This window comes from Anabrus simplex, chromosome 5 (genome assembly GCF_040414725.1).
Source record: "Anabrus simplex isolate iqAnaSimp1 chromosome 5, ASM4041472v1, whole genome shotgun sequence".
Taxonomy (NCBI): Eukaryota; Metazoa; Arthropoda; class Insecta; order Orthoptera; family Tettigoniidae; genus Anabrus; species Anabrus simplex.
This window is the reverse complement of record NC_090269.1, coordinates 155,971,419-155,992,919: the sequence shown is the minus strand read 5'-3', so window position 1 is coordinate 155,992,919 and position 21,501 is coordinate 155,971,419.

Here is a 21,501-nt window from a genome sequence, read left to right as displayed (position 1 = left end):
TTCAGGCTTCCCAGTGTGGTCCTGCGAATCAAACTCACTAGTGTGCTGTGGTCGATCAGCCTAGACATTGCAGTCTGGGGTACCGGCCTCCCTTGTATGTATTGACAGATCGTCATCAGGACTGCGCTCTGTCAAATCAGGGTCCTCAGTGCGATCTGGTGTATCAGGCTCTGTGTTCGGTGTTGCGCATCTTCCTCTTCACTTTGCTCTGTTCCATCAGTGTCCTCAGTGGGTTCTCGGGTATCAACCTATCCAGTGTTGTCTGGTGTGTGGTCAAGTGCATCCGCATCGAAGTTTCGTTCTAGGGCGTTAGGGTCAACAGTGTGTTCTGGTCGATTAGCTCCCACAGAGTAATGTGGTGTAGTGCGTTAGCCTCAGCAATGTCTTCTGGTCGGTCAGCCCTGACAGTGTGTTCTTCTGCGTTGGCCTTCCCGTGCGGTCTTTTGAAATAGCGTCTTCAATGTGCTCTGGTCCATAAGCCTACCAGAGTGGCCAAGTGCTCAGTCTTCCCAATGTGGTCCTGTGCATTAGCGTCACCAGGTTGTTCTGCTTGTTCACCTCCCCCAGTGTAGACTGCTGTACGGGTCTCACACTTTTGCTCTGGCGCATTTTCCTCAACAGTGTGCACTGTCCCATCCATGTCCCGAGTGGGCACTGCTGGTACAGCACCCAGCGTGCTATGGTCTAGCAGCGTCCGTGGTGTGCTGCGCTGTTCAGCATCTAGAGTGCGCTTTTGGATATCAGCCTCCGCAGTGTGGATTGTCATTAACCTCAAATGTGTGCATTGGTAGTTCAGTTTGCCCAGTGTGGCCTTGTGATTCAGCTTCCCCAGTGTGGTGTTGTGCATTAGTGTTACCAGTGTGCTGAGATCCTCCATGAGATCTTCTTTATCAGCGTCAAGAGTGTGTTCTGGTACATGAGTTTTATTCTTCGATCTAGTGCATCAGACTCGAGAGGGTGTTCTTCTAATCTGTTCTGGCAGATAAGCCTCTCAGGGTGTTCTGTGTATCGCCCTCCACGGTGTGGTCTAGTGCATTAGCCTCACCGGTGTGCTCTGTTCCGTCAATGTCCCGAGTGGAATCTGGTGGTACACCACCCAGCGTGCTATGGTCAAGCAGCGTCTCTGGTGTACTGCGCTGTGTCCGTATCCTCCACAATGCAATCTGGTCGATCATCCTCCCAAGAGTACAGTGTACAAAAGTGCATCGGCTTCCTAGTGTGAGGAGAGCACAATGGTAAAACTAATGCACAAAACAACACTGGGATGATGCACCAGAATACAGTGGGCAATGTCATCGAGCAGAGCACACGTTTGAGACTAATGACAATCCACACGGATCTGTGATCCATCAGTGTCGTCAGTGCTATGTGGTGTATCAGCCCATCCAGTGTGTTCTTCTGCATCAACACCCCCTCGACATTTTAGTCTAGTGCATCGGCCACTACAGTGTTGTCTAAGGCGGTAGCATCTATAGAGTGCTCTCTTGCTCCGGTCTCACCAGTGTGTTTGGTTACATTGTCACCGCCAGAACAGCTCAGTCGGTAGATTATGAGTCTTAATATCACGGCTCGGCGCCACGTATATTACCTCCTCTCTGTACCCGGATAAGTGTTTATATCTTTGAGGCGCTTGAAATTAAACTAATGAGCATGGATTCTATCTACGGAGTTGCTTCATCATTGGAGTTGGTAAGATTTTTAATAGTCTGTATTTATTGATTATTGAAAGCAGGTTCATATCACCTACGTACAGCAGCAACGATGTCGTAGCTGCTTAGTAATTCCGAGTCCAGAGATGTCAGCATCCCCAGTGCGTTCTGTGAAATCAGCCCCCCAAGTTTGACTTGTCATTAGCCACAAACGTGTGCCTTGATAGATCAGTTTGGCCAGTGTTGCCTTGTGCATCAGCCTACACAGTGTGGTCTGGTGGATTAGTGTTACCAGTGTCCTCTTTTTGCAAACACTCAAAAGAGTGGTCTGGGTATCGGCCTTACTGGGCCGCGCTGGCGCACTGCTTTGTTCCATGAATGTCCGCATGCGATCTGCTATCTCAGCGTCCGAGTGTGGTTTCGTACATCAATTTCACAACTGTGGTCAAATGCATCGGCATCCACAGTGGGGTTCTAGTGCGTTAGGGTCAACAACGTGTTCTGATCGATCAGCTCTCACAGGGTAGTTATGTGCATCGGCCTGTAGAGCGGTCTAATGCGTTAGCCTCATCAGTGTCTTCTGGTCGGTCTGCCAGACGGTTTGTTCTTCTGCGTTGGCCTTCCCGTGTGGTCTTTTGAAATGGCATCTTCAATGTGCTCTGGTCGATCAGCTTATCAGAGTGGCCAGGCGCTCAGTCTCCCCAGTGTGGTCCTGTGCATTACTGTCACCAGTGTGTTTACACCTCCAATTTCTTCTTTTGTAAAATTTCTTAAGTCTTTCATCTCCTTCATTTGGGTTGCCTGGTTTTGCTGCATCATTTCCTTAATTTCTTCTCGTTCGCTTGCTTCCTTCACCACTTTCTCTCCAAGCTCCTCTCAGCCGAACGATCGCTGGTTTAGACACGGGTTCTTTACTCTACCTCCTACCACCAGTCTCCAACAGTCCTTCCAACACTGCCTTGCACCAAGCCATCTTCCAATTCTCAGCCTGTATTGCTGTAGCGTTATGCCCATATTACGCACCTCAGCTCATTCACACGTCCGCACTTCCCGATGACTCGCTCGTGACTGATCTACCAATGCACATGTTTGAGGCTTGTGACAATCCACACTGGGGAGTCTGATATCCCAGAACGCACTCTGGATGCAGACCCAGCGCATCACACCATATACGCTGCTTCACCAGGTACTCTTCTGTACCATTGACGGCCTGGGCTGGGACCACGCCTGGTTAGATGAGATGTTCTAGAATTTCTTGTTTTTCTTGAAGTACGGGAATGTGTCGAAGTTCTGGAATATCCAAAAGTTCGGGATTCGATCTTTGTATTTACCGTATGCGCTGCCATGTCTGGGCTCTGACATGCTAACAGCCACAACATCCATGCTGCTGTACGAAGGTGACATGAACTTGCTTTCAATAATCAATAAATACAGACTATTATAAAATCTTTAAGATTGATAACTGCACCTCTTCCGTACCAACTCGAATGATAAAGACATTCCCTAAATAGAATCCATGCCCATTAATAAATGCTCGAACACACGATCGTGTCATTCAGACTCTCATGGTCTACCGACTGAGCTAGCCGGGCGGTACCCTTGTACAAAAAACACACTGGTGAAGGCGGAGCAATAGAGCGCTCAATAGAGGCTACTGCCTTAGACAACACTGTGGTTGCCGATGCACAAGACTACAATGGGGCGGGGGTGCTGGGGCACCAGAACACACTGCATGGGCTGATACACCACATCGCACTGACGACACTGATGGAACACAGCACAATGTGGATTGTCATTAGCCTGAAACGTGTATTCTGCTCGATGACATTGCCCAGTATGTCCTGGTGCGTCATCCCAGTGTTGTTATGCGCATTAGTTTTACAGTTCTAGAATTTCTTGTTTTTCTTGAAGTACGGGAATGTGTCGATGTTCTAGAATATCCAGAAGTTCTGGAAACGATCTTTGTATTTACCGTATGCGCCGCCATGTCTGGGCTCTGACATGCTAACAGCCACAATATCCATGCTGCTGTACGAAGGAGATATGAACTTGCTTTCATTAATCAAAAATACAGACTATTATAAAATCTTTAAGATTGGTAACTCAGACCCCCTTCCGTACCAACTGGAATGATAAAGACATTCCCTAAATAGAATCCATGCTTTTTAATTTAATATCATGCACCTCAAAGATATAAACACTTTTCCGGGTATAGAGAGGAGGTAATAAACGTGGCGCCCAGCGTTGTGCTCCAACACACGATCGTGACATTCAGACTCTCATCGTCTACCGACACACTGGTGAGGCCGGAGCAATAGAGCACTCTATAGAGGCTACCGCCTTAGACAACGCTGTGGTGGCCGATGCACAAGACTACAATGGGGGGATCGCATTGACGACACTGATGGAACACAGCACAATGTGAATTGTCAGTAGCCTCAAACGTGTACTCTGCTCGATGACATTGCCCAGTGTGTCCCAGTGTGGTTATGCGCATTTGTTTTACAATTGTGCTCTAGACAACTCTAGGAAGCCGATGCACCTTAGTACGCTGTCGAGTTGATCATCCAGAACACACTTGTGACGTGAATGCACAGGACCACGGTGCGGCGACTGATCACAAGGCTACTCTCGTAATCATTGAACCTGGGCGCATTGGAGAGACCATTACACAAGACGACACGTGAAGTCCGACGCACCAGACCATACTCGGGTGGTTGACACAGCAGATCTCATTGGGTATGATGGAAAATAGTACATACTGTGGACCATACGCCAGCGCGTACCAGTGAATCTGATACACCAGACCAACTGTGGAGTGTGTTCAACCACAGCACACTGGTAATACAAATGCACAAGACGACACTGGGAAGGCTGATGCACCAAGCCACTCTGGGCAATCTGATCGAATAGAGCACACGTTTGAGGCTAATAGGGAAGCCTGAAAGCACAATAGCGATGTGGTGTATCAGCCCATGCAGTGTGTTCTGGTGCCCCAGCACCGCGGCCCCATTGCAGTCTTGTGCATCAGCCACCACAGTGTTGTCTAAGGCGGTAGCCTCTATAGAGTGTTCTATTGCTCCGCCCTCACCAGTGTGTTTTTTGTACATGGGTACCGCCCGGCTAGCTCAGTCGGTAGACCATGAGACTCTGAATGTCACGATCGTGTGTTGAGGCGCTTGATATTAAATTAATGAGCATGGATTCTATTTAGGGGAAATCTTGATTATTCGAGGTGGTACGGAAGGGGGGCAGAGTTGTCAACCTTAAAGGTTTTATAATAGTCTGTATTTATTGATTATTGATAGCAAGTTCATATCACCTTCGTACAGCAGCATGGATGTTGTGGCTGTTAGCATGTCAGAGCCCAGACATGGCGGCGCATACAGTAAATACAAAGATCGAATCCAGAACTTCTGGATATTCCAGAACTTCGACACATTCCCGTACTTCAAGAAAAACAAGAAATTCTAGAACTTCTCATCCAAGCAGGCGTGGTCCCTGCCCAGGCCGTCAATGGTACAGAAGGTCAAGCAGCGTATGTGGTGTAATGCGCTGGGTCAGCATCCAGAGTGCGTTCTGGGATATCAGCCTCCTCAGTGTGGATTGTCACAAGCCTCAAACATGTGCTTTGGTAGATCAGTCACGAGCGAGACATCGGGAAGTGCGGACGTGTGAATGAGCTGAGGTGCGCAATATGGGCATAACGCTACAGCAATACAGGCTGAGAATTGGAATATGGCACGGTGCAAGGCAGTGTTGGCAGGACTGTTGAACACTGGTGGAAGGAGGTAGAGTAAAGAACCCGGGTCCAAAGCAGCGACCGTTCGGCTGGGAGGAGCTTGAAGAGATCAAGAAAGTGGTGAAGGAAACAAGCGAACGAGAAGAAATTAAGGAAATGATGCAGCAAAACCAGGCAACCCAAATGAAGGAGATGAAGGACTTCAGAAGTTTTATAAAAGATGAAATTGGAGGTGTAAACACACTGGTGACGGTAATGCACAACACCACAATTGGCAGACTGAGCATCTGGCCACTCTGGTAGGCTGATGGACCAAGGCACATTGAAGATGGTATTCAAAAGACCACACGGGAAGGCCGACGCAGAAGAACACACTGTTAGGGTTTGACCGAACACAAGACACACACTAGACGACACTTAGAGGCCGACGCACATAACTACCCTGTGGTAGCTGATCGACCAGAAAACATTGTTGACCCTAACGCACTAGAGCCACACTGTGTATTTGGATACAGTGGTGAAATTGATGTACTAAACCTCACTCGGACGCTGATATAGCAGATCGCATGCGGACATCTTGGAACAAAGCAGTGCGCCAGTGAGGGCGATATCAAGACCACACTTTAAAGTGTTTGCAAAACGAGTACACTGGCAACACTAATCTACCACACCACATTGGGTAGGCTGAAGAACCAGTACACACTGGACAAACTGATCTACCAAGGCACACGCTTGAGGCTTATGACAAGTCAAACTTTGGGAGGCTGATATCAAGCGCCTCAAGGATATAAACACTTTTCCGGGTACAGAGAGGACGTTTATTACAAACGTGGCGCCCAGCGTTGGGCTCGAACACACGAACGTGACATAAAGACTCTCATGCTATTTCAAAAGACCACACGGGAAGGCCAAGGCAGAAGAACACACTGTCAGGGCGGACCGACCAGAAGACACTGTTCAGGCTAACGCACTACACCACACTAGAGGCCGATGCACATAAGTACCCTGTGGGAGCTGATCGATCAGAACACATTGTAGAACCTAACGCACTAGAACCACACTGTAGATCCGTTGCATTTCACCACAGTGGTGAGATTGATGTAAAAAACAACACTCGGACGCTGATAAAGCAGATCGCATGTGGACATTGATGGAACAAAGCAGTGCGCCAGCGCGGACCAGGGAGGCCGATATCCAGACCACACTTTCGAGTGTTTGCAAAAGAGCACACTGGTAACAGTGAGGTCGGTACACCACACTGCACTGTCGAGGCTGAACGAGCAGACCACACTCTTGAGGCTAATGCACTACACCACACTAGGAAACGATGCACATTACTTCACAGTGGCAGCTCTTCAACCACAACACATTGTTGACCCTAACGCACTAAAACCACACTTTGGATGCCGATGCATTTGACCACAGTGGTGAAATTGATGTATTAAACCACACTCAGACGCACACTGGAGAGGCCAACGCATAAGAACACGGTGGTGGCCAATGTACTGGACCGCTTATACATCAGATCGCACTGAGAACCGGGATGGAACACAGCAAGGTGCTGAAAATGTTCCCGAGAGATCACCAGACCATATTGGAGAGGGTGTTCAGGATGAGCACAATGGAAACGCTAATGCACAGAACAACAATGGTGACGTTTTTCGGGGACACCTGGGTAGCCTGAAGCACGGTAACAAAGCTGTTGGACCACTGCACACTGGTTAGGCTATTGCACAAGACCACACGGTGGGGGCGAATGCAGAAGGCCCACTAGGAGACCAGAACATACTGATGGGGCTAGACGTGCTCAAATTGAACATGTCCCACGACGAAGTCCAGAAAAATCTGTAATTTACATCCCTTTGATCCTAAGTTGGAAATCATTCTTCACAAGTACATAATGTCTTTCCATTATTGCCATTATGGCTTCTAACATCTTAGCTGAAATGTGGGAGTTATATAGTTCCTGACTCTATCAACGACATCACTTTAATGTTGTCAACCTTGATGGTGTTCACTGGAAGGCTACGTCGGGTTCTTGGCCTAGACGGTGTCATGCTTTCATGGAGTAGTTCCGAGTCCTCTATGTGTCAAAAATGTACATGAGTTACGCTGAACGGCTTTTCCGTCCAGTTTCCAGACAATCCTTCTAAAATAACATTGGAGATATTTTTTGCACCTTTTGTGTTAGGCTTCCGGGCGGGCGTTTCGTTTCCCCTACCAGCGGATTCCGGATACTCTCATGTACCATTTACGGCCTGGGCAAGAACCGCGCCTGCTTGGATGAGAAGTTCTAGATTTTCTAGTTCTGGTTTTCCTTGAAGTTCTGAAATGTCTTGAATTCTGGATTATCCCGAAGTTCTGAATACGATTTATATATATGTCGTATTCAGCGCCATCTCAGGACTCGGAGTTGCTAACCAGCCACAACAACTTCCACGATGTTGTACTTTCAATAATCAATAAATTCAGACTAATTAAAAAAATCTTTAAGAATGATAACTATACCCCTATCCGTACCACTCCTTAGATAGGATCCATGCTCCTTATTTTAATATCAATCGGCTCAAGGATATACACTCTTTTCCGGGTACATCGCACCACATCGCACTAACGTCACTAACGACAGTGTGGTTATGTGCATTAGTTTTACCATTGTGCTCTAGACATGGTTAATGCACAGGAAGACAGTGCGGCGACTGAGCATAAGGCCACTCTCGTAGGCTGGTGTACCTGGGTGCATTGGTGAGGCCATTGCACAAGTCGACACGGGAAGTCTGATGTACCAGACCATATCGGGCGTTTGACACAGCAGATCTCATTGGGGATGTTGGAAGAAGGTACATACTGTGGACGATACGCCAGCGCGTACCAGTGAATCCGATACACCAGACCAACTGTGGAGTGTATTCAACCACAGCACACTGGTAATACGATGAGCAAGACGACACTGAGAATGCTGATGCAACAAGCTACTCTGGGAAACTGATTGCCGGAGCACATTTGTGTGGCGAGCACACTTTGGGAGGCCTGTCCAAGAGACCACAAAGGCAAAGCTGTTGGACCAGACCCACATCACCAGTGGCTAACGCACTAGACTAGACCGGCTGGCCGATGCACTAGACCACACTTGGAGGGCTGATGCACCAGATTACACTGGATGGTTTGATACACCAAATCCCACTGAGGACACTGATTGAATACAACATATTCCTGAGGACGGTACGCCACCACGGACAAGTGAGGCCGATATGCATAACAACACTGTGAGGGGTGTGCAAAGAGAGCACAAGACCATACTGGGAAGGCTTATGCACCAGGCCACTCTTGGGAGGATGATCGACAAGATTTCATTGTTGAGGCGAGCACATTTGAGGAGGTCTGTGTAAGAGATCACACAAAGCTATTCGAACAGACAACGCTGTTGAGACTAAAACACTAGTTTACAGAGGGAAAGGCGATGCACAAGGCAGCGTCACTGGTGTACTGCGTTGTGTCCGTATCCACAGTGGCTTCTGGGATATCAGCCTCCCCGGTGTGGATTGTCACTAGCATCAAACGTGTGCTCTGGTCGATCGAATTGCCCAGTGTAGCCTGGTGCATCACCCTGCCCTGTGTGGTTTGGTGCATTGGTGTTACCAGCGTGTTCTTGTTGCTCACACTCCACAGTACGGTCTGGTGTATTGTCCTCAATGGTCCACGCAGGTTATTCTCGTCAGAACTGTGTTTTTTTCAATCAATGTCCTCAATGCAATTTGCTTTATCAACATCCCGATTGTGATCATGTACATTAGTTTCACCACTATGGTCTAGTGCATCAGCCTCCAGAGTTTGGTCTTGTGAGATAGACTCAACAGTCCGTTCTGGTAGATCAGCCTCGTCAAGGTGATCTTGTGCATCGCCTTCCCCTCTGTAAACTAGTCTTTTAGTCTCAACAGCGTTGTCTGCTCGAATAGCTTTGTGTGATCTCTTACACAGACCTCCACAAGTGTGCTCGCCTCAACAATGAAATCTGGTCGATCATCCTCCCAAGAGTGGCCTGGTGCATAAGCCTTCCCAGTATGGTTTTGTGCTCTCTTGTGAGTGTGCTCTCTTTGCACACCCTTTACAGTGTTGTTATGCATATCGGCCTCACTTGTCCGTGGTGGCGAATCGTCCTCAGGAATATGTCGTATTCAATCAGTGTCCTCAGTGGGATTTGGTGTATCAAAACATCCAGTTTAATCTGGTGCATCAGCCCTCCAAGTGTGGTCTAGTGCATCGGCCAGCCGGTCTGGTCTAGTGCGTTAGCTCACTGGTGATGTGGGTCTGGTCCAACAGCTTTGCCTTTGTGGTCTCTTGGACAGTCCTCCCAAAGTGTGCTCGCCACACAAATGTGCTCCGGCAATCAGTTTCCCAGAGTGGCTTGGTGCATCAGCATTCTCAGTGTCGTCTTGTGCAATGGCCTCTCCAATGCTCCCTGGTTCACCAGCCTACGAGAGTGGCCTTATGCTCAGTCGCCGCACTGTCGTCCTGTGCATTAACCATGTCTAGAGCACAATGGTAAAACTAATGCACACTGTCGTTAGTGTCGTTAGTGCGATGTGGTGTATCAGCCCATCCAGTGTTTTCTGGTGAATCTTCACCCCCTCCCAATTTTTGTCTTGTGCGTAGTCCACCACAGTGTAGTCTAAGGCAGTAGCCTTTATAGAGTGCGCTATCGCACCGGCCTCACCAGTATGTAATGGTGCATGGTCACCGCCAGGGTAGCTCAGTTGGTAGAGCATGAGAGTCTTAATGTCACGATCGTGTGTTCGAGCCCAACGCTGGGCGCCACGTATGTTACCTCCTCTCTGTACCCGGAAAACAATGTATATCCTTGAGACGATTGATATTAAAATAAGGAGCATGGATCCTATCTACGGAGTGGTACGGATAGGGGTATAGTTATCATTCTTAAAGATTTTTTTTAATATTCTGAATTTATTGATTATTGAAAGTACAGCATCGTGGAAGTTTTTGTGGCTGGTTAGCAACTCCGAGTCCTGAGATGGCGCTGAATACGACATATGTAGATCGTATTCAGAACTTCGGGATAATCCAGAATTCAAGACATTTCAGAACTTCAAGAAAAACCAGAACTAGAAAATCTAGAACTTCTCATCCAAGCAGGCGCGGTTCTTGCCCAGGCCGTAAATGGTACATGAGAGTGTCAGGAATCCGCTGGTAGGAGAAACGAAACGCCCGCCCGGAAGCCTAACACAAAAGGTGCAACAAATATCTCCAATGTTATTTTAGAAGGATTGTCTGGAAACTGGAGGGAAAAGCCGCTCAGCGTAACTCATGTACATTTTTGACCCGTAGAGGACTCGGAACTACTCCATGAAAGCATGACACCGTCTAGGCCAGGGATGGCGAACCTATGCCACGCGTGTCACTAGGTGACACGCGAACATGATTTCAGTGGCACGCCACATGAACATAATAATGTTTTAATATGCGTCTTGTACTACAGACAAAACATGTCTTATAGTGTTTCACGTGTAAGAAATAAATATCGTAAATCTGAATACTTGATCCATTCAGACGTGCAATATGGCAACACTACTACACTGATAGGTCTGAAAGTCAAGTGAGATAACGGTCGTTTTCTGGTGGTTTGTATACGGACGTTGGAAACATGTTTTCAGAGCCGAAAAAAACCAGAAACTTAACAAAGGTAGTGACCGGATTTTACAAGGACAGTGGACAAGGGAATTCGGAATGATAGGAAGATCTATTGCCTGCATTCGAAAACAATTGTATTCTCCACATTTAATGTAAAGCGCCATTTCGAGACTAATCATTCAAATGTTTGTTCCATGCCAAATGAAGAAAGAAGAGAGTTCGACACAAAATATCGAAATTTACACAAAACAAACTAGTTCTTTTGTATCATATTGCCACCCCAGGAATAATATTAGTGCGGCTGTTGTATCTGTCTTACTTCATAGTACGGCATGCATGGGAAACCGCTTTCTGACGGTGAGTTCTCGAAATAAACTTTCACATTATTTGAGAACTTCCCTAACAAACAACAAATAATTAACAGAATTAAAGGAATGCCAGCCAGCTGAACTGCTGTGAAGGATAGAATAATAATGAGTATATAAGTAACTGAGCTATTTAAAGGTAATTTGGATAACTCCCAGATGTATGCAGTATGTTTTGATGAAAGCATGGATGTGACCTTACAAGCGAGGATAGCTGTTTTCATTCGATTTTCTTGTATAGATGTGATGAGAGAGAAATAAGTAAAATTGTTGACATACGAACTACGACAACATGGAAAGATAATGAAGCTGAAGGAGGAAGTGAAGTCCATTGGCAGTGTGAATATTTTTTTTATTTTTATATCTAATAATTATATTCTTACAATTTGTTCTACGTCGCACCGACACAGATAGTTCTTATGGTGACGATAGGAGAGGAAAAGCTTACGAGTAGGAAGGAAACCGCCGTGGCCTTAATTGAGGTACAGCTCGAGCATTTGCCTGGTGTGAAAATGGGAAACCACGGAAACCATCTTCAGGGCTGCCGACACTGGGTCTCGAACCCACTATCTCCCGCATGCAAGCTCACAGCCGCGTGCCAATAACCGCACGGCCAACTCGCCCAGTGAGTTGCATTTTAAACTTAGAACAATTCGCCCGGCAATAATATTTATTGACGAAGTATGTTACAATGGGAACTTATTATTTATATTTTTACAAATAATATTAGGTATTCTAAAAACATACATATTTAAAAATGTCTTTTTTTGCACTATTTGCAAAGTAAGACCACGCAACACGCAATCAAATGTATTTAGAAGGTATATATCTAATAAGTAAATAAATCAGTAAATAAGTAAATGAATAAATAAATATTATGAAACATAATTGGAATTGGGAAAATAAATCGCGGTTGGGGTGGTGGGGTTGTAGGTTGTAGCAATTTCTTAAAGGAAAATAACAAGTGGCACGGTCAGCAGTGGAGAATAATAAACCAGACTTAAAATGGCACACTAGTTGGAAAAGGTTCGCCATCCCTGGTCTAGGCCAAGAATCCAACGTAGCCTGCCAGTGAACACCATCAAGGTTGGCAACATTAAAGTGATGTCGTTGATAGTTTCAGGAGCTATATAATTCCTCATTACAGCTAAGATGTTAGAAGCCATAATGGCCATAATGGAAAGACATTATGTACTTGTGAAGAATGATTTCCAACTTAGGATCAAAGGGATGTAAATTACAGATTTTTCTGGAATTCGTCGTGGGACATGTTCAATTTGAGCACGTCTAGCCCCATCAGTATGTTCTGGTCTCCTAGTGTTAGTGCGTTAGTTTCACCAGTGTGTTCAGGTCGATATGCCTCATCAGTGGGCCTTCTGCATTCGCCCCCACCGTGTGGTCTTGTGCAATAGCCTCCCCAGTGTGCAGTGGTCCATCAGCTTCCTCAGTGTGGTCCTTTACAAAAGCGACACCAAGATGCTCCGGTTCGTCACCCTTCCAAGCATTATCTGTTTATAGCCCTCATAGGCTGTGTATCGGCCGTACCAGTGTGCGCTGGTTATCAGCCTCCCTTTTTGGTCTGGTTTACAGATTGCCCAGTGTGCTATAGAGCTTCTCTCTCATCGGTGATCGCTTGCGTAAGCGTCCCTACTGTCCTTTAGTGTTTCAGCCTCCCCAGTGTGCTATGGTCCATTGTTCTAATCGATGCGCTGTGGAGCATCAGCCTGACCTTTGTTAGCGTGCTTCAGGCTACCCAGGTGTCCCCGATAAACCTCACCATTGTTGTTCTGTGCATTAGCGTTTCCATTGTGCTCATCCTGAACACCCTCTCCAATATGGTCTGGTGATCGCTCCACTCCAAGGTATGGACTTGATAGTTAGCCTCACCACATTGTTCTGATAGATTAACCGCTCAAGGTGCTTCGCCCCCCCGTTAAAATCTAGTGCGTTAGCCCCCTCAGTGTGCCCTGTCCCGAGTGGGCTCTGGTGGTACACCACCCAAAGCGCTATGGTCATCAACGTAACTGGTCCATATCCACAGTGGGTTCTGGGATATCAGCCTGCCCGGTGTAGATAGTCACTAGCCTAGGCTAATGACAATCCACACTGATCGGTGTTCCATCAGTGTTGTCAGTGCTATGTGGTGTATCAGCCCATCCAGTGTGTTCTTCTGCATCAGCACCCGCTCCACATTTTAGTCTAGTGCATCGTCCACCACAGTGTTGTCTAAGACGGTAGCATCTATAGAGCGCTCTCTTGCTCCGGTCTCACCAGTGTGTTTTGTTACATGGTCACCGCCAGGATAGCTCAGTCGGTAGAGAATGAGAGTCTTAATGTCACGATCGTGTGTTCGAGCCCAACGCTGGGCGCCACGTATGTTACCTCCTCTCTGTACCCGGAAAAGAGTGTATCATCATTGGAGTTGGTAAGATTTTTAATAGTCTGTATTTATTGATTATTGAAAGCAGGTTCATATCACCGATGTCGTAGCTGCTTAGTAATTCCGAGTCCAGAGATGTCAGCATCCCCAGTGCGTTCTGTGAAATCAGCCCCCCAAGTTTGACTTGTCATTAGCCACAAACGTGTGCCTTCATAGATCAGTTTGGCCAGTGTTGGATATCGGCCTCACTGGTCCGCGCTGGCGCACTGCTTTGTTCCATGAATGTCCGCATGCGATCTGCTATCACAGCGTCAAGAATGTGGTTCTAGTGCGTTAGGGTCTACAACGTGTTCTGATCGATCAGCTCCCACAGGGTAGTTATGTGCATCGGCCTGTAGTGCGGTCTAATGCGTTAGCCTCATCAGTGTCTTCTGGTCGGTCTGCCAGACAGTTTGTTCTTCTGCGTTGGCCTTCCCGTGTGGTCTTTTGAAATGGCATCTTCAATGTGCTCTGGTCCATCAGCCTATCAGAGTGGCCAGGCGCTCAGTCTCCCCAGTGTGGTCCTGTGCATTACCGTCCGTCACCAGTGTGTTTACACCTCCAATTTCTAATTTTATAAAACTTCTGAAGTCCTTCATCTCCTTCATTTGGGTTGCCTGGTTTTATTGCATCATTTCCTTAATTTCTTCTCGTTCGCTTGCTTCCTTCACAACTTTCTCTTCAAGCTCCTCCCAGCCGAACGATCGCTGGTTTGGACACGGGTTCTTTACTCTACCTCCTACCACCAGTCTCCAACAGTCCTTCCAACACTGCCTTGCACCATGCCATCTTCCAATTCTCAGCCTGTATTGCTGTAGCGTTAGGCCCATATTACGCACCTCAGCTCATTCACACGTCCGCACTTCCCGATGACTCGCTCGTGACTGATCTACCAATGCACATGTTTGAGGCTTGTGACAATCCAAACTGGGGAGTCTGATATCCCAGAACGCACTCTGGATGCTGACCCAGCGCATCACACCATATACGCTGCTTCACCTGGTACTCTTCTGCACCATTGACATCCTGACGGACCACGCCTGGGTAGATGAGAAGTTCTAGAATTTCTTGTTTTTCTTGAAGTACGGGAATGTGTCGATGTTCTAGAATATCCAGAAGTTCTGGATTCGATCTTTGTATTTACCGTATGCGCCGCCATGTCTGGGCTCTGACATGCTAACAGCCACAACATCCATGCTGCTGTACGAAGGTGATATGAACTTGCTTTCAATAATCAATAAATACAGACTATTATAAAATCTTTAAGACTGATAACTCTGCCCCCCTTCCGTACCAACTCGAATGATAAAGACATTCCCTAAATAGAATCCATGCCATTACTTTAATATCAAGTGCCTCAAAGATCACACTTTTCCGGATACAGAGAGGAGGTAACAAACGTGGCGTCCAGCGTTGTACTCGAACACACGATCGTGACATTCAGACTCTCATGGACTACCGACTGAGCTAGCCGGGCGGTACCCATGTCCAAAAAAACACACTGGTGAGAGCGGAGCAATAGAGCACTCAATAGAGGCTACCGCTTTAGACAACACTGTGTTGGCCGATGCACAAGACTACAATGGGGCGGGGTTGCTGGGGCACCAGAACACACTGCATGGGCTGATACACCACATCGCACTGACGACACTGACGGAACACAGCACAATGTGGATTGTCATTAGCCTCAAACGTGTACTCTGCTCGATGACATTGCCCAGTGTGTCCTGGTGCATCATCCCAGTGTGGTTATGTGCATTAGTTTTACAATTGTGCTCTAGACAACTGTAGGAAGAGTATGCACTTTAGTACACTGTCGAGCTAATCAACCAGAACTCATAGGTAACCCTAACGCACTAGACCTTTCTGTGGATGCCGATGCACTTACAACACACCAGAAAACTATGGATACGTTGATACACCAATTAGCGCTGTGGACACAGAACCCATTGTGGATTCTTACAGAGCGCAGCACACCAGTGACCTTGCTTGACCATAGCACACTGGGTGGTGTACCACCAGAGCCCACTCGGGACATTGATGGAACAGAGCACTCTGGTGAGCCTAATACACCAAACCACACCGGGGAGGGCGATACACTGACCACCCTGAGAGGCTAATCTACAGATTAGTGAGGCTAACTCACGACATGCACTAGACCACAGGTGGTGGTGGTGATTATTGTTTTAAGAGGAAGTACAACTAGGTAACCATCCTCTAGACCACAGTGGTGAAAACAGACCACAGAGCGGACACTGATAAGGCAGATATCATGGAGGACAATGATGGAACAAAGCACAGTTCCGAGGAGGATACGCCAGCGCGGACCAGTGAGGTCGATGGACCAGACCACACAATTTAGTGTTTGGACAGGGCACGCTGGTAACACTAATGCCCAAGACAACACTGGGGAAGCTGAAGCACCTGGCCACACTGGACAAACTGATCTACCAAGGTGTTTTTATCTTTGATATTAAATTAATGAGCATGGATTCTGTCTATGGAGTGACTTTATCATTCGAGTTGGAAGGGATTTTTAATAGTCTGTATTTATTGATTATTGATTATTGATTTAATAATCCACACAGTATGTACTTTTTTCCATCATCTCCAATGAGATCTGCCTTGTGCTAAGCCTCCGCTCTGTGGTCCTGTGCATTAACCTCACCTGTGTGTTCTCGATGATCAGCTCGACACTGTACTAAAGTGCATCGGCTTCCTAGAGTTGTCTAGAGCACAATGGTAAAACTAATGCACATAACCACACTGGGATGATGCACCAGGAGACATTGGGCAATGTCATCGAGCAGAGCACACGTTTGAGTCTAATGACAATCCACACTGTGCTGTGTTCCGTCAGTGTCGTCAGTGCGATGTGGTGTATCAGCCCATCCAGTGTGTTCTTATGTGTTGGCCTCTCCAGTCCTTTGGTGTATAAATCTCACCTGTGTGGTACTGGGTTTTTCGGGCTTCACCGTGTGGTCCTGCGAATCAAAGTCACCAGTGTGCTGCGCTCGATCAGCCTCGACTTTCTTGTCTGGTGTACCGGCCACCCATTCATGTGTTGACGGATCGTCCTCACCACTGCCCTGTGTCACATCAGTGTCCACAGTGTGATCTAGTGTATTAACCTATCCAGTGTTGTCAAGTGCAGCGGCATCTACAGTGTGGTTCTAGTGCGTTAGGGTCACCAATGTGTTGTGGTTGAAGTGTAGTAATGTTCGTCGGCTTCCTGTGTGCTCTAGTGCATTAGCCTCACCAGAGTGTTCTGGTCGTTCAGCCTCGACAGTGCATCCGGTGTATCGGCCTCACTGGTCCGCGCTGGAGTTTCGGCATTCCGGGATAGCTCTTGGGCATCGTCCTTGGTCTGTTCTATCAGAGTTCTAAGTGCGATCTGTTGTATCAGCCTCCCCGTTCCGTCCTGCGCATTGTCCTCAGGAACATTCTCCGTTCCATCAGTGTCCACAGTGCGATCTGTGAATCGGTCTCCCAAGTGTTGTCTGGTTTATTAGCCGCCCCGGTGTGGCTTGGCACATCAACATTCCCTGTGTGCTCTATTGCTCTGGCTTCACCGTTATGTTGTGGTACATGGTCCCCGCCTGGCTAGCTCAGTCGGTAGAGCATGAGACTCTTACGCTCAGGATCGTGCGTTCGAACCCAAAGCTAGGCGCCGCGTATACTACCTCCTCTCTATACTCGGAAATGTGTGTGTATATCCTCGAGGCGATTGATATTAAAATAATGAGCATGTATCCTATCTAGTGAGTTCGTACAGATAGAATAGAATAGAATAGAATAGAATAGAATAGAATAGAATAGAATAGAATAGAATAGAATAGAATAGAATAGAATAGAATAGAATAGAATAGAATAGAATACTCCCGTCCCCCAATTCCGGATATCTCCAATCTTTTAAAGTTTGCAGATGTAAAAATTGGTATTTAGAATCTTCATTAAAAATAAAGAAATACGAATTTTTTTGTTTTCGGAAAATCGCAATAGGTATCGTGAAAAGGGGTGAAAAAGGGGTTGAATGCCTTTAATGAGGCTACTTATATCTCAGAACCTGAAGATATTAAAGACCTGAAAATTGGTGTTTGGGATCTCTTTTAAAAATAAAGAAACACGTATTTTTTTGTTTTTGGAAAATCCAATTAATGGGGGGTGAAAAGGGGGTGATTTTTTAAAATGAGTGTATCTATATCTCAAAACTTTTAGTGTATGGATATAAAAATTGGTATTTAGAATCTCCTTTAAAAATAAAGAAACAGGTATTTCTTTTGTTTTCGGAAAATCCCAATAGGAAGGGTGTAAAAGGGTGAATAATGGGTTGAATGCCTTTAATGAGGCTACTTATATTTCAGAACCTGAAGATATTACAGACCTGAAAATTGGTATTTGGGATCTACTTGAAAAGTAAAGAAACACGTATTTTTTTCGTTTTTGGAAAATTCAAATATTGGGGGGTGAAAAGGGGGGGGGTGAATTTTTTAAAATGAGTGTGTCTACATTTTCAAACTTTAAAATTTACAGATGTAAAAATTGGTAGTTAGAATCTCCTCTAAAAATAAAGGAACACGTATTTTTTTGTTTCCTGTAAATCCCAATAGGAGGGGTGTAAAATGGTGACAAATGGGTTGAATGCCTTTAATGAGGATACTTATATTTCAGAACCTGAAGATATTACAGAACTGAAAATTTGTATATGGTACCTCCTTTAAAAATAAAGAAACACGTATTTTTTAGTTTTTGGAAAATCCAATTAATGGCGATTAAACAGGAGTGACAAATTGGAGTGAATTTTTGGAAAGGCTATATCTACAGAATATTTTGGAAACGTAAAATGTTACAGACGTAAAAAGTGGGTGTTTGGAATCTCCTGTAAATGTAAAGAAACATAGGTGATTTGTTTTTGGAAACTCCACTTAAGGGGAACTCAAAAGGGGTAAAATTTTAAAATGAGAATTTTTACAGTATATCTAAAAAAACTTAACATGTTACAGAAGTGAAAAATGGTAATTTTTTATCTCTATTAAACATAACGAATCGTGTATTTTTAGTTTTCGGAAATACCACTTGGGAGGTGGGGGGTGGGTAAAAGTGACTGAGAATGGTGTTGAATTCTTTTAATTAGGCTACTGATATCTCAAAAATGAAGATGTTACAGACGTGAAATTTGATATTTGCAATCTGCTTTAAAAGTAAAGAAACACGTATTCTTGGAAAATCCAATGAGGGGAAGGGGGGGCGGGGGTGAAAAATTGAAAATTTAATTGACTTAATTGTATGAGAATGCATACATCTAATAAAAACTAAAGTTGTTACAGACGTGAAAATTCGTATTTAGATCTCCCTTAAAAACAAAGAAAAACGCGTTTTGGTGGGGAAACCATCTTAGAGGGTGGGAGTGTAAAGGAGTTGAATTTCTTTCATGGGGACACATAAATAAAAAACTGAAGAAGTTAGAGTCGTGATAGTTGGTATTTAGAAGATCTTTTACTATTAAAGAAACAAGTATTTTTTGCGGGAAAATTCACTTGGGGGGGGGGGGGGGGAAGAGTAGTGTGAAATGAAGTGAAAAAAGAAAATTCTTTTATGGGGATACTTATATCTCGAAACTGAAGGCAATAGACGTGAACATTGGTGTTTGGAATCTCCTTTAAACATAAAGAAACAAGCCTTCTTTTAATTTGGGGGAGGGGGGGTGGGGGTGGCGGTAAATAAACTTAACGGCGGTGGGGTGTAGAAGGAGGTGAGACCAATTGATTTTACTGTTATTAATGTACTTATAAGTATCCTCCGTTGCTCAGGCGGCAGCGCGCCGGCCTCTCACAGCTGGGTTCCGTGGTTCAAATCCCGGTCACTCCATGTGATATTCGTGCTGGAAAAAACGGAGGCGGGACAGGTTTTTCCTGTCATCAGCCCTTCCAGCAACACATAATAATAATAATAATAATAATAATAATAATAATAATAATAATGTTCCGGACCGTCGTTAAATGTGCGGACCGCGCTGGAAACGGCTCCTGGACGGGTAATGACTAAGAATGCAGTCCGGCCGCGGGTTCAGTGCCACCAAGGCACCCAATATGACACCACGCCGGATCTCCTGAAGGATTTTATACATATTAAAATGATTATAGGAAAAGATGGCAAAGATTTACGGACCCAACTGACCGGGAGGAATACCTGAGCCTAGACCGGGAAGTACGAAATCGATTGCTGGAAAGGAAGATTGAAAAATGGGAGAAACGTGCCGTAATCTAATAGAAAACGAGTCAGATCGGGAATTTCGGCGGATTATATATCTAAAACAATAAGCATTCAATTATAAATTTCAGTATAATACCGTAGCGAAGCGCGGGTATCTTGCTAGTACTGAATATGAATTATTTTGTCCTAGACATTAACAATATTATATAGTCTAGGACAACATGTATCTTCCCTACCTTAACTTACTAACTGAACGAATTTTTATTTATTACGTTATAACATTAAAAGAAAAGTTAGAATCAAAATGACAAATTTACATTGAATATATACTACATCTAACCTGAATCTGTCTGGTCGCGACATCCCCCCTGGTGAGGAACTCCTACCACCCTTCCCGGACCCGTCTCATGAGGCTCCGAAATCGAAACCTCGTAGACCCCTTAAGTTGTCAATATTGTTTCCTCACCACTCCTTCGTGTGACAGCCCACATGTGTGCGGATGACCTAGCTCAACATGTAGGCTGCCTCGCCTGTATTCCACTGCCGAGACGGAATCCATAACTCGGCTCATATTTCGCTGACTGATTGACAACTTGTTTCCTCTGGTTTAATATTGTTCACACCTTACTCTAATCTACACGTGCAGGAGTACTGAGTCAACACTATGCTTGAGATAGGATAGGCCTATCTCAACTCTACTATACTACAGCAGCCAGAACAAACTAACAATCCCAAAGCAAACTAAAAACAGGCTAACAAACAACCTCATTGTAAGGAACACATTACTGCTAACATATTAATGAACTAAATTTACTAATTAGAAATATACAATTCCTAATGTATGAAACAACACTGAACAACTATAAGAGAAACATACTGCTAAACTTATAACCATTGTCGCCCTTACTTCTATAATGTTCTGTAAAGTTGTATTATATACTTATATGGTTAGAAGATATCGTTCTTATAACTCATACACATCTGCTATTTCAGAGATCTCTTGTTGTACAGTCGTCATATTGCTTCTCTGCTGCGCCTCTAACTTACATTGTCATCATGTTTTGCTTATTACATTTTTCTATTTCCATATTACCTCTCATTCCTCTAATAATACTTATAGTTACAAATTACTTGTCTATCCTCATGCTCATCTACATACATTTACTATCATTTACTAACACTGGTATTACTTTCAGTTATTGCTAATCTCATTTTAATTTCTTACACGACCTGATTGTAGGGAACTCATTACTGTTAGCATGCTGTTGAATTAAATCTGTTACTTAGCAATATACAACATCCAATATAAATGAACACTGAACAGTTACAAGAGAAACATAGTCCTAAACTTATAACTATAGTATTTCCGAGATCTCTTGTTGTACAGTCATCATCGTGCTCATGTATATTACATTTACTATCATTTACCTGTACTGTTATTACTTTCTGTTATTACAAATCTCATTT